Below are 14,242 nucleotides of genomic sequence, written 5' to 3'. Positions count from 1 at the left end.
TTTAAAATTTTGAGCCACCACCTTTAAGCATTATTCCCAGAGTAGAAGGCTCCTTTCCATCTGGAGATTATTCTGCTAATTGAAGCGAATTTAGAGGCGGACACCCCGTGCATTGCTAAGCTGCTCGATAATTATTTCAGCTCATTACATGCCAAGCCACGGTAGCAGAGCTCAGCAATTTGATTTGCATCAGCACAGTCCAATATCACATACCCATTATGGAGTCTTTGCCCCTCCAACATGACCCCTTCCTTCTAGTATGAAACGTGTGGACCTTGAGCTTTCAATTTCAACTTGGACTGCTCGCCAGGTCCTCGGAGCTGCAACCTCTAGTGTAGGGTCAGCAGCCCTGGGAGATGTGAGGATCAGCTGAACAGGAGGCAGACCATGGTATAAAAATAGAAAGTGGAAAGGAAATGCTAAAAAAAACCTCTAATTACCTGTATTTTTCATGCTATAAGACACACTCCAGGTTTAGACAGCAGAAAATAGAAAAAATATTTTTCCTATTAATTAAAACTTCACTAGTCTTGTAAAATGTAGTGGTCATTATCACTCATTTTAATGCATTAGAGTAGAATAGATCTATTGTTAGTGTTTCTTAGCAGTGTGTGTTATACACACACAGCTCTGCTACATATGCACATACCCAAACATAGCTTTGCTTCATACCTACACACTGCTCGGCTATATAAATACATGCATACATACACAACTCTTCTACTTACATACACACACAGCTGTGCTGCATACATACAATCACAGCTGTGCTGCATACATACACACACAGCTCTGCTACATACATATATACACATAGCACTGCTACAGACACCTTTGCTACTTACATATACACACAGCTATACATACATACATACATACATACAATCACAGCTGTGCTGCATACATACAATCACAGCTGTGCTGCATACATACAATCACAGCTGTGCTGCATACATACACTCACAGCTGTGCTGCATACATATATACACATAGCACTGCTACAGACACCTTTGCTACTTACATATACACACAGCTATACATACATACATACATACATACAATCACAGCTGTGCTGCATACATACAATCACAGCTGTGCTGCATACATACAATCACAGCTGTGCTGCATACATACACTCACAGCTGTGCTGCATACATATATACACATAGCACTGCTACAGACACCTTTGCTACTTACATATACACACAGCTATACATACATACATACAATCACAGCTGTGCTGCATACATACAATCACAGCTGTGCTGCATACATACAATCACAGCTGTGCTGCATACATATATACACATAGCACTGCTACAGACACCTTTGCTACTTACATATATACACACACACACACACACACACACACAGCTATACATACATACATACATACATACGCACATTGTGTATACATTACCACATCTTGTAGTTCCTTCCAGGCATTGTAACTGATTACATCACCTGAAAGGTCCTGTAACTAGTCTTGTGGAAGGTCCTTCATCTGCTCAGCATGTGCAGCTTCAGTTCAGGTCAAGATACCTTCCTCTCCTGTCCTGCTCCAATCACATAGATCAGTGTTGGGCAGGAGGAGAGAGCGCAGTTATCTGTGTTCTCCATCACAGGAAGCTGCCTCTGAACTATAAGGAAGCACACTCTTTAGCAAGCGTTTTTCTTGCTAAAAAGTGCTTCTTATAGTCCGAAAAATATGGTACATAATAGTGGGATTTGGCCAGCTACGTACAATAAAGGAATAGTTCACCCACTGTATTGTTTGTCATTTTACAATTGTTATGTTGCATCTTAATTTTTTGGCAAATTTTTTTTTTTTTTTTTTTTTTTTTTTTAAAAAGAGTGAAAATTCCACGAACAGTGGGGGGTGGGGTGGATTGCAAAATTCAGTGTCCTCTCTAACCTTTCATAATAATCCAGGAGTCATTCTTGAATTAGACAGTGCTTATATAGCAAGTGTTTGCGCCGTGTTTTCTTTTGGGATAGGCTTCTTGTGGAGGCATCAAGGCTTACGTCTTGGTGCATATTGTTAAAGTTAAATAGCAGCGTTCTAGATATACCCTTTTCAGTATAGAAAATGAGTGGTGGATCACTTTTCTCTCCAGAGCCTATCTTGGTTATAACTGCCTCTCGATCAGAAGCAGTTGATACATGCATTATCGTAATAACGCTTTCCATGTCCACAAGAACCCTTATAGACAAACCATTAAGAAATAGGCCATCTTCCTGTGTCATCCCAAACAAAAGCCATCTCTCGTGATTCCCCTGTAAACATGCATGCCAGGATTGGCATGGCTTGCATGTTTACTGCTGTGAAACACTGATGGCAATATTTATCTGTCTGGATTACAAAGAATAAAATATGACGAATTTCCTTAAAATCCAATTGTCGGCGAATCTCCCGACGTGTGACGTTGATGGCCTGATGGATATCGGTGGTTGGTACCTTGGTCAATTTTCTTTTTTCTTTTTTTTTTTCCGCTATAGACCATCTCTACCAAAACGTTTGTTTCCAACGCTACGTATTATACTAGGCGGAAGGGATATGTTGGAGGCTCTCATTGTCACCAAGTCACCCATTTGCTTTTGCAACTTTTTTATAAAGTTGTCATTACATGAATACCTTTTTTTTTTTTTTTTTTTCCTTTTCATTGAATTGTGCCTTGGTGAAGACACCGGTTTATGTACGGTCTGTTAAATTTCCAGATTTGTGTTATGCGGTACATATGGGTAGCGATCCCTGAGAAGTGGGTAACGTTGTCAGATGCAGGCGGGCCATTAGGTGTTTTCACCCCTCCTGCCTGTAAAATCACAGGAACAGCCTGTGAGGGGGTGTTGAGGTTAATAGTTGCCTGTTGAAAGTTCTTTCAGCTGATGATCTAAATGGGCTTTGAAAATTACATTTCTGGAGAAGATTTTGCTATAATTCTGCCTTATTCTGTTCCTCTGTTATTCCTGTTAGAAACCGGTGTTGTCCGTACAGTGGTCTGACACTCCCAGCAAGGATTGGACACACCCTCAACCGGTAGTAACACCTACTTGTCAATTTATTCTTTTTTTTTTTTAAACAGAGGAAAGGATGGCATTTTTAGTATTTGTTTTTTTTTGTGGAGTGAAAATTCAGGATTAGGGTTCTTTTAGGCGAAGAAATGGTCTTGTTACTAGTGGGCAGGGTCGCCAATGGTGGGTGTGTAGAACAGAAGAAATCAGGAATGGCGTCTCTGCTTTTTAGTGCTGTGAATTGACTTACCTGCAAGGATTGAACTGAAAGTCCCAAAGTTTATCACCTAGTTGTGCCAGGGAGTTAATTTTTGTAGACTGGAATAACCCAAAATGTCTCCCACCCGTTGATTTTCTCTGGGTCTATGGAGGTGTCAGTTGGGGAGTCCGGTCACACATGGCCTCCATTCATTGTCTATCATAGTGATGATGAAAATGGATCTCTGCTATCATGTCTGTGCCATGTGCTTTGTGTGGAGTCATATTGTACATACATGACCCACTAATCTTTACAGCTCCTGGTTGTGGTCCAGTTATTGTGGGAGACATTGAGTAGGTGATAATATATTTGTATGACCTTTAATTGAGTTCAAAAATATAATACATGATTGATAAAAAGTAACAGCTTTATTAATATAAATTATAAGGACATCCCAAAATGGAAAGACTGACAAAAACCCTCTATAAAAACATATAAAATCAGTGTGACAGCGATATGACAGAAACTATCATTAGATATAGATAAACTAAAGATGGTATTAAGTATAATAATAGATATCAAGTATATGTAGTTGTCAAATGCAGCAACCGCTTAATATATCAATAAATTAAGTCCACAATCATGATATAAAATGTAGTATAATATAATAAATCAATTCTCTTACCATTAGGTATTATGCAAAAGACCAGTATCAATAGATATAAAGCCATACAAGTGCCAAATAATTATCAGTAACCTCTAATCAGTTGTAAACACATAATTTAATGAGACACATATACGGCTATATATAATGAGATAATGATATAGGAAACCAAAATGACAACATTATGAAAGATTACCTAATGACATGATGCTGGTATATGTGTCCCAGTGATGTGACTTCTCACCTAGACGCGCGTTTCGCAATCTTCCTCAGGAGCTGTAAATCTGAGGTGTTTATAATCCATATAAAGCCACAGTGACATAGACTATTTAATGGCGCATATGGGCGGGAGGCGCAGAACTGAACTTACTGCCGCGTCAGATAATATATTTGTAGACTGCTAAATCACAGGAGAGAGCCTGATTTGTAATAAGTTACCTTTTGACTTCAAGAGAAATCAAGACACAATTTTGCACTGTCTTTTTTGATTTTTCGTTTTTATAGTCTTCTGTTTCTGGACTTTTATAAGGAATTTCCAAGATAGACTGTGTTCCCAAGTGACTTAACGGATGTTATCATGAGAGCCCAAACCATTGATACTCCGCAATCAGCATTAAAATTAACGACGGAGTTTCTAATGTCTTGTACAGTGATTTCAAGGAAATGTGAAAATGGACTACTACCATTTATACAGTATATTTTTTATAATCCGTATACAGATTCCCTGGGGTTACATTACAATTTTGCATGTTAGCTTATTCTTATAACGAAGCTATCTTCAAAGCGGAGCTCTGCCTAATCATTAAATTTGCTTAGCAGCTCACGGCCTAAATCTGAAGAGCTCTGTTGGTATTTTTATCATCCTGTATACCTTCAGGCGCTTCTGTAGAATTTCGATGCTTGCCGACCATACTTTGGTTTCATCCAGCATATCACTGGGTTGCACAGATTCACTCGCTAAGAACGCTGAAAGTTTACATCTTAACATTCTCTTTCCTGGTGTATATTCAGCCTCAATTGTCTTTCGGGGAAGAAAAAGTTGACAACTTTGAAACTTTTTGGAAATGCCATGATCGATGTTTTGGCTGTAAATCAAAGTAAAGTTGTCAATACACGTTAGACTAAAGTTGATGAAAATGGACAGTTCCACCTTGACAAAGATCAGTTTGGCCAACCACGTCATCATCGCCTGAAAAAAAGTCGGCCATGTTTGTTTTTTTTTTTTGTTTTTGTAGCCAGAAAATTTGGTGAAAAAAATCTTTCAATCAATAATAGATCTTTCATCCATGAATGATCTCTCTTTGAAAGAATATTGCTCCAAAGTGGTCCGTTTGTGTCATGGCCTGTTTGGACCATTGTGACAGCTAATATGGAGTAAGATGCATATAGCGGTCTCTGCGTAACACATCTCCTTTTCATAGAGAAGGAGGACGTGAACTCTAGTGCCACGTATAATAATAATAATCTTTATTTATATAGCGCCAACATATTCCGCAGCGCTTTACAGTTTAACAGTTTCAAAACACAAGTCATAAGTAACAACGTTAACAATACAATAATTAAAGCAAATTACGACGAAATAAGACTACCCTGCTCATGAGAGCTTACAATCTACAATGAGGTGGGGGAGATACAAAGTACAGGTGTGTATTTACAATGGTGTATTTACAATGAAGGTCCTGCCATCTTGAGGGAGTGAAGGATGGATGGAGATAGTCACACGCACACTTACACATAGAATGACTTTGATTAGTGAACGTGATATGCCGCTCTGAACAAATGTGTTTTGAGGGAGCGCTTAAAGCTATGCAAATTGTGGTTAGTCCTAATTTCTTGGGGTAGAGCATTCTAGAGGATAGGAGCAGCACGGGAGAAGTCTTGGAGTCGGGAGTGGGAGGTACGGATTAGTGCAGAGGTTAGTCGAAAGTCGTTTGCGGAGCGCAGCGATCAGCTAGGCCGATAGACAAAAATGAGGGAGGAGATGTAGGGGGGTGCTCCACTGTAGAGAGCTTTGTGGGTGAGAACAAGTACTTTGAATTGGATCCTATAATGACTGGGCAGCCATTGTAATGACTGACGAAGAGAGGACACGTCCGAGTACCGATTAGCCACATGGACGACCCTGGCTGCTGCATTAAGTATGGACTGGAGAGGGGATAGTCGAGTGATGGGGAGGCCAATTAATAGAGCGTTGCAGTAATCCAGGCGGGAGTGGATCAATGCTACAGTGAGGGTTTTTGTTTCCATGGTGAGAAAAGGGCGGATTCTAGAGATGTTCTTTAGGTGTAAGCGTCAAGAGCGGGCAAGAGATTGTATATGGGATGTAAAGGAGAGATTGGTGTCAAACATAACACCCAGACAGCACGCCTGCTACCGGGGTGTTATGTGGTACCACCCACGAAGAGGGAAATGTCCAGATTTAGGGAGGTTAGTAGACGGCGGGAGCAGAAGAAGTTCAGTTTTGGAGAGGTTGAGTTTCAGATAGAGAGTGGACATGATATTGGAGAGTGCGGGCAGACAGTCACTGGCATTCTGTAGTACAGCGGGGGTAAGGTCGGGGGAAGACGTATATAGTTGTGTGTCATCAGCATAAAGATGGTACCGAAAGCCAAATCTGCTGATGGTATGTCCAATTGGGGCCGTGTAGAGAGAGAAAAGAAGGGGGCCAAGGACTGAGCCCTGAGGTACCCTGACAGGAAGAGGAGATGACGTGGAGCCAGAGAACAAAACACTGAAGGAGCGGTCAGAGAGATAGAGAGTAGGAGATGGTGGTCAACAGTATCGAAAGCTGCAGATGGGTCAAGAAGAATGAGCAGAGAGTGGTCACTGTTACATTTTGCTGTCAGAAGGTCATTGGTCACTTTGAGTGCAGTTTCAGTCGAATGTAGGGGGCGGAAGCCGGACTGTGAAGGGTCTAGAAGGGAGTGGAGAGGTAACGGGTAAGGCGGGAGTAAACTAGGCGCTCCAAAAGTTTAGAGATGAAGGGGAGATTGGAGACTGGTCTGTAGTTGTTTGTGCAGGATGGGTCAAGAGTGGGTTTCTTTAGTAATGGAGTAACGATGGCGTGTTTGAAGGAGGATGGGAAAATGCCCGAGGCGAGGGAGAGATTAAAGATTGCAGTTAGGTGGGTTTTGACGACTGGAGAGAGAGAGACTGGAGGAGATGTGAGGGAATGGGGCCGGTAGTACATGTAGTCGGACGAGAAGAAGAGAGGAGTCTGGAGACTTCTTCTGTGATGGGATCAAATGTGGAAAATGAGCCAGGGGAGATGCAGGAAGGGATGGGAGTCACAGCACTTGGTGGTTGGGAGCAGATTTCCTGACGGATATTTTCTATTTTTTTCTGTAAAGTGGGAGGCCAGGTCATCCGCACAAATGTCTGTGATGGGGGCTTGTGCTTTTGGCCTGAGGAGGGAGTGAAAAGTGTCAAAAAGTTTCTTGGGGTTGTTGGCTACTGAGTAGATCAGGGTGGTGAAGTAGGTCTGTTTGGCGAGGTGAAGGGCAGCGTTATAGGTTCTTGACATAAATTTAAATTGAATGAAGTCTTGTGGTGGGCGGGTTTTTCTCCATAGGCGTTCAGCACTCCTAGAGCATCGCTGGAGAAGTTGAGTTTGCGATGTGAGCCAGGGCTGTTTTACTCTGTGCTTGGAGGTTCTGAGGGTGAGGGGAGCTACTTGGTCAAGGGTGCTTCTAAGAGGGTCATTGTAGTGATGAACAGCCAGATTGGGACAGGAAAAAGAGGAGATTGGGGACAGTGATGAGTGTAGGGAATCTGAAAGTGTCTGAGGGTTAATGGCTTGTAGATTTCTGACTGTGTGGTAGGTAGGAGTGAGGTGGGGTCCGGGAGGATTTGTGAGCGTGAAGGAGAGAATGTTGTGGTCAGTGAGTGGAAGCGGTGAGTTATTTAGGTGGGAGATTGAACAGAGCCGGCCGAAGACCAGATCAAGGGTGTTTCCGTCCTTGTGTGTCTCAGAGGTTGAAAGCTGCGAGAGGCCTAGAGAGGTGGTTAGTGATAGAAGCTGGGATGCAGATGTGGAAGTAGGGCTATTAATGGGGATGTTGAAGTCTCCCAGGATAAGGATTGGAAGTTCTGAGGACCTGAAGTGCGGCAGCCAGGCTGAAAAGTGGTCAAGGAAGTGGGTGGGTGAGCCTGGGGGCCGGTATATGACCGCTACTCTGAGGGAGAGGGGACGGAAGAGCCTGATGGTGTGGACCTCAAAAGAAGGGAATGAGAGTGATGGAACTGGGGGGATGACCTGGAAAGTGCATTGTGGGGACAGGAGTATGCCGACTCCACCACCATGTCTGTTTGTGGGTCTCGGGGAGTGAGAGAATTGTAAGCCACCGTAGGAAATGGCAGCAGGAGAGACAGTGTCAGAATCCTGAATCCAGGTTTCAGTGAGGGCCAACAGATTAAGAGAGTTGTTCAGAAAGTAGTTGTGTAGGAAAGGAAGCTTGTTACAAGCAGACCGTGGATTCCAGAGGGCACAATTAAAAGATGGAGATGAGGGAGTGCAAGTAATATTAATAAGATTATTGTGGTTTCGATATGAGGTAAGGGTTGAGGTTGGGGGAGATGTCCCCTGATATCAGTAGGAGTAGGAAGATAAAGAGCAAATATTTGTTGGAATTGTAAGTAGTTTTTTTCTGCGATGTGTTTGGGCAAGATGGGCTGAGGTTTCTCAGGAAGGTGAGACGTGCATGGGAGCTGTACATGGGAGAGGGAAGTATATAGAGGGGCTGATGTGTATGAGTCGTGATGGTGGGGGAATAGGGTGGTGAATGTGAATGGCAAGGGAACACAGGAGGATAAAAATAAAGCACATGGTTAAAAGGGAGAGCAAAGTGTGGGTTACCTGACTCCTGCCCTGATTAACTGCCATGTATAACTGCCGTTTTCCTGATGCTTTGCTTATGGGATGCTTGCGTGCTGCACCCCACACTGCGTGCTTCCCCTTAGGAACTACTACATATATAGGCCACACTACAGGGTCAGGAGAGAGGGATTGTGGGAGCTGGTTGGGTATAATTTGGCAGCTGGGGCCAGCACACCAGGGGGATGGTTAGATGATCAAAGGCACTAGACCAGGCTGTGTCAATATGCTATAGCACCTTCCACCTGATAAGATCTAGAGAGGCCCCAGTAACGGATCTAAAGCAGTAAGTATTACATACAGTGCAACAAATGAATTATACCAAAGCTTTAGCAAGCACATAAAATATGCAGCAAAATGGTAAAGCATCAGAAGTATGGAGTTGTACCATTTGGATATATTGCAGCAGAAAATAGAGGCAGCAGAGTTGGGAAGTTGTACCATTGCAAGTAGCAATCCTAAAAGTCAATATCGACCCTTCATTGAGCCTTGCCACATGATTTGGCATAAGGTCGCAGTCAGACGACCATATAGATCAGACCAAAATCTGAATGCAGTGCACGGGCTGGCCGGCGGCTCTCCTGACCTGAATATGACAGCTGCATAGAAATACATGAAGCTGTCATGCTCTGTTTGGGAGAGCCGCTGGCCAGTCCATGCACTGCATTCCAATCTCTTTCTGATTTTATACGGCCGTCTGACTGCGACCTAAAATCCAAACCAGGATCTCAATTTGTAGACACTTGTTGCCCCGATCTGAGATCTCATTTGGCTGTTTGAGTGACCTCTGACCGGGGTCAAAGGGATAACGTGTAAAGTGACATGCCAGGGTTAGGAGACTTAGAGGCCATACAATGCTCCTTTTAACTATGCAAATTGCCTCTTCAGATCGAAAAGGACTTTAATTTTAGTGCCACCGATTGGAAGTAGCAATCCTAAAAGAGGAGCATTGCATGGCCTATGAGTCTCCTTATCTTGGCATTTTACTGTCCACAAGGAGAGACGGTACACCTTAACCCCCCAGTCAGAGGCCTCTTATACAGCCAAAATCAGATCTCATGCTTTGCACTGAGGCGGGGCAACACTCCGAAACATGTCTGCAAATTAGGTTTCTGGTTTGACTTCTAACCTAAGTAATGTGGCGAGGCTCGTTACAGGCTTGATATTGAATTTTAGGATTGCTACCTCCAATAGGTGGTGATAGAGTTCAAGTCCTATTTCTCTCTGAAGAGACAATTTGCATATTTAATTTCCCAGAGGAGCATTGCATAACGATTAGTGCTGGATAAGGTGTTGTTTGAGCATGCTCGGGTTCTAGCCGAGTGACTTCGACATGCTCAAAGCGTATGTTCGAGTCCACGCTCCTGCAATTCTCGCAGCTGTTCGACAGCAGCAACACATGCAGGGATTCCCTAACAATCAGGAAACTCCTGCATGTGTTGCAGCTGTCAAACAGCCGTGAGACATGCAGTCGCGGGGACTCGAGGACGCCAAAATCACTCAGCCATTCGAGCATGCTTATCCCAGCATGTTTGCTCATCAGTAGTAATGATTTTTCAACAATGAACCTACTTTCTAATGTGTATAGATGGTCACATTTTAGAGTTAGAAAAGGTTTGTCAGTGCTGATAATGTTGCGAGGAATTGCCTTATTTAGCTTTATACGGCTGGAATTGACCATGCTTGCCAATAAGGTTTGGCCGTAGAGGAGATGAGAACCAATATTCTGTTATTTAGGCCTAATGGTCCTCCCATCTGCTACATCAACCATGGTCTCACGCAGCCATGATCTCTTGAGTTGTCAGTGATATGTTTCTCTCAATAGCTACTTGCACAGGGGGGATGAAAGTGATCTCCTTTGTGGAAATTTTTGAAAAATCTACCAAACATGTCTTTGAAGTTCAAGTAGCTGCATCATCTAAAACCACACATTCTCAGATGTGGTTTCCTCTCTCTTTTTTTGACTTGGTATTGAGAAGTAACTGATAGAATTCCTCACCACGAATTCATAGACATGTTTTGGGAAAAAGAGTTATAAACTTATGAACGGATGTACTTTAGGTTAGCCGCCTATGGAGCCTTGTCCCGAGGTCACCCAGAATAAACACAGACTGAACGGATGTAGTAACTGTGTGTTCTGTCATTCTGTTAGAACCCTCCAAAAAATACAAACAGCCCAACCTGTATCAAAAGGCTAAAAAGTAGTATTAAAAACAAAATAAAGTTTTTGTTGTATGTGACCACCTTCAAAGATGAAGCTTGGGAAAGGAGGTTTAAAGAAGCACTCCCATTATTACTATTTTTTCTAAGCCTGTATAAATGTTAGTGTCCTGTAGTGTAAGTGCGGTAATATACTCACCGATCGCTATCTTCCTCTGTTTCCAGTGCTGCTCTGGTCCTCTTCTGAGTCACATGACTGCAATTCCAAACAGCAGGATCATCTTGCGTTCTGTGTGAGCCGGAAGTCACTTTTACAATGTAAGCCTCGTTCTGAAGCTCCAAAGATGTTAATGCGACTTCCGACTCGTACATTGACCCCAGTGGCGACTGGGAATAGACGTCATGTGACCCAGAAGAGGACCAGAGTGGCACTGGAAACATGAGAAGACTGTGATCGGCGAGTATATGAACCCACTTCCATTACACTAACATTTACACAGTTTTAGGGATGAAAAAAATAAATATCGGGCGTTCTTCTTTAGCTGTGCCCCACCTCTGAAGGTTTGTACTGATGATCCCCCTACTGAAGAGGGAGAGGGCCATGTATAGAATGGGCCACAAGATAATCAATAACTATTAAACTTTTTGCTTTAAGCGTTTATAGAAAGTCTTGCAAATTACTGAAAGGTAAGTGTTTTTTTCCTTTTATTTGTTTGGTCATTTAGCATTCCTTTAAGCATCAGATTGGCAAAAATGCAGAAAGATGACTGTATGGTCTACTTGTAAGTCAAATCCTATCAGAATCCCGAAAATGATTAGCAATTGAAATTTGATCAAAATAATTGGGCCCCAAGCTTTGAGGTTACATTGACCTTATGTTATGGATGATTCTTGGACTTATCGTATGCTTTTGTTATAGAAGGCCTTATATTTTATGGGTATGTACCCAGCCACTGGATTTTCCATCATGTTATTTGCTGAAATGACCATTGTAGTATACAGTACCAATCAGAATCCTCCTAACATTGTGATATCAGCCAGTCTAAGTGATGTTCAGCAAGACCAGATGTATGTTACAGGTCCACCATGATCAGGTCAACCCTGCCATTATCTAAACATGAAGGGAATCTGTCACCGGGTCTTTGCCACCTAAATTGAGAGCAGCATAATGTAGAGACAGAGACCCTGCTTCCAGTGATGTCTCACTTACTGAGCTACTTGCTGTGGGAGGACTAGAAAGCCTGCTTCCATGTATTCCTCAATATTCATGAGCTCTGTATAACCCTGCCCTCACCACTGACTGGCAGCTTGTACACTCTGCATAGGCAGCAAAATGCTAATCAGTTGATCAGTTGTGTGGGTGGGGTTATACAGAGCTCAGTAGTCAGAACTGCTAGATCTGCAGCAAATAAGATTGATTGTATAAAATCTACAACATGCAAACCTAGTAAGTGATACATTGCTGGAATCAGGGTCTCTGTCCCTACATTATGCTGTTCTCAGATGGGGTAGCAAAAACCTGATGACAGATTCCCTTTACTATAGTAGTTATAGCAGCTAGAGAAACCGAGACACCAAACTTGGTGATGTCGCTAATCCCTGGTAGAGTAATGGCGGGTTGCAATTGTGCTTTTCTCCACAAAGCAAGACAACCTTGCTCTGAACAGTCCCTTTACTGTGCTATATGTATGGGTATGGTTTTCCACAAAAAAGTTATATTTTCTGTATGAATGCATTTATTTACAAACGGTGATTATTTTTGTGTGTCTTTTTTAATTTTTTCCATATTATCTGTGAGTTTGTATTGGTTTGGTTCGGCTATGATTTTTAATAAGTGGTTTAAATGTGCCTTCTTGTTTTCCTTATGGCCTATGACCTTTCACCTTTCTGTTCTGTGACTGGCTGTCTCTGCTTATTCTGCGTTAGGAGGTACGTACACAAACGCTTCCAGCCACACAATTTTAGTTACTCATCCACTTTATTTTTTTATTTATTTCCACAAATCTTTTATTTTGCAAATTTTAAAAATAATCACAGAATTGCGCTTTTTTTTTTTTTTTTTTCTTCTCCGTTTATTTTCTTCCGACCATAATCACCATTTTGCATTTTTTTGTTTCCTTTTTGGTTGGAAAAATCTTCCTGATTCTTCTGCCAAGCTTCCAATTTATTTTTCCCCCCTAATATTTAATTTAGTTAACCAGCATCGCCATTTACCAGTCACTAATTTTGCAAGGCTTTCATAGGAGATCTGCAGTCATTTTGGGAGACTGAGCTCTCGAGACTCCGGCCTGCAGATCTCGATAACCGCAAAAGTGCCCGTAGCACTCAGGAAAGCAAAGTGCCGCAGGCTTCGATCCCCCGGAGGGGAACATATAACTGTGCTGGGGAAGGGGGGGGTATCCATTTGCAGTGTATTAAGAGCCTGGTAAATACATTTCAGCATAAATCCTTAATGCTAACATTTCAATTTCACAATGCGAGTTAACACGTAACCCAATCACTTAACCTAGTCTGCAGAAAAAAATCCTGGAAATTAAAAAAAAAATAATAAAGAAATAAAAAAATTGATTTAAAAAATTAAAATATGAAGGTGCCGGTGTATATGTCTTACTTTTGGAAAGAGAGGTCTGAGCAGTTTCGCCATTTTAGGCGTCTTCTTCATAGGCCTTCTGTGCAGAAAATGTAACTCCACCCAAAGTCCGTCATTCTGCCATCAGTTTCTTAGATTATCCTCGTTTTACCCCCTTCTGCCTTTTTTTAATTATAGTCACGTGTTCAAGAGGTTGCCTGAGTCTTAGATTGAATATTAATGAGATCTAAATTTGGACTTTCTGTTAAATAAAAGGCAGATTTCCCATTTTGTAAAGCGTTTTAAAAGGAATCTGTCAGAACGAGTTTACTACTCAAACTAGCGGAATGGCCGTACCCATAAAAATGGTGCACATTTTGTAGTAATCTGATGGTAGCGCTGAGAAATGAAGATTTGAAGCCACATGTAACGCAAGTCAATTTACCTTTTTATTAATATGTCGTTAGATCACTGCCGGACTAATTTTCATGGGGCTTTAAATCTTCATTTCTCAGCGCTACCATTGGATTACTGCAAAATTATCAATTTAGGTGGGTGAAAGCGTTTCTTATTTTTACTTGGGTTACTGGGAAATTTAAATGTCTCTTTTTGAAAAAAAAAAAACATTTCTTATTTCCTTCTGGAACCCCCAAAGATCACGAGAATGAGGGGTCCCAAGTAGCAAAGGACTCTGTTCCGTCAGTAGGATGTTCTTCCACATGAACAGTGGATTGGCCCACCAACCGGTCAGACATTTATTGCCTC

The 14,242-nt window shown here is 42.0% G+C and overlaps 1 protein-coding gene across 1 annotated transcript in view; it reads left to right on the top strand.

Moving 5' to 3' along the window:
- The window catches only part of CYTH3 (cytohesin 3), a 109,923-nt gene that overhangs the window by 77,035 nt on the left and 18,646 nt on the right, over positions 1–14,242 (top strand). The window lies entirely within an intron of this gene.

The sequence above is a fragment of the Dendrobates tinctorius genome, unplaced genomic scaffold (assembly GCF_039654945.1).
Source record: "Dendrobates tinctorius isolate UK_male_01 unplaced genomic scaffold, ASM3965494v1 ptg000129l, whole genome shotgun sequence".
Classification (NCBI taxonomy): domain Eukaryota; kingdom Metazoa; phylum Chordata; class Amphibia; order Anura; family Dendrobatidae; genus Dendrobates; species Dendrobates tinctorius.
This window is presented reverse-complemented; position numbering and strand designations above follow the sequence as displayed.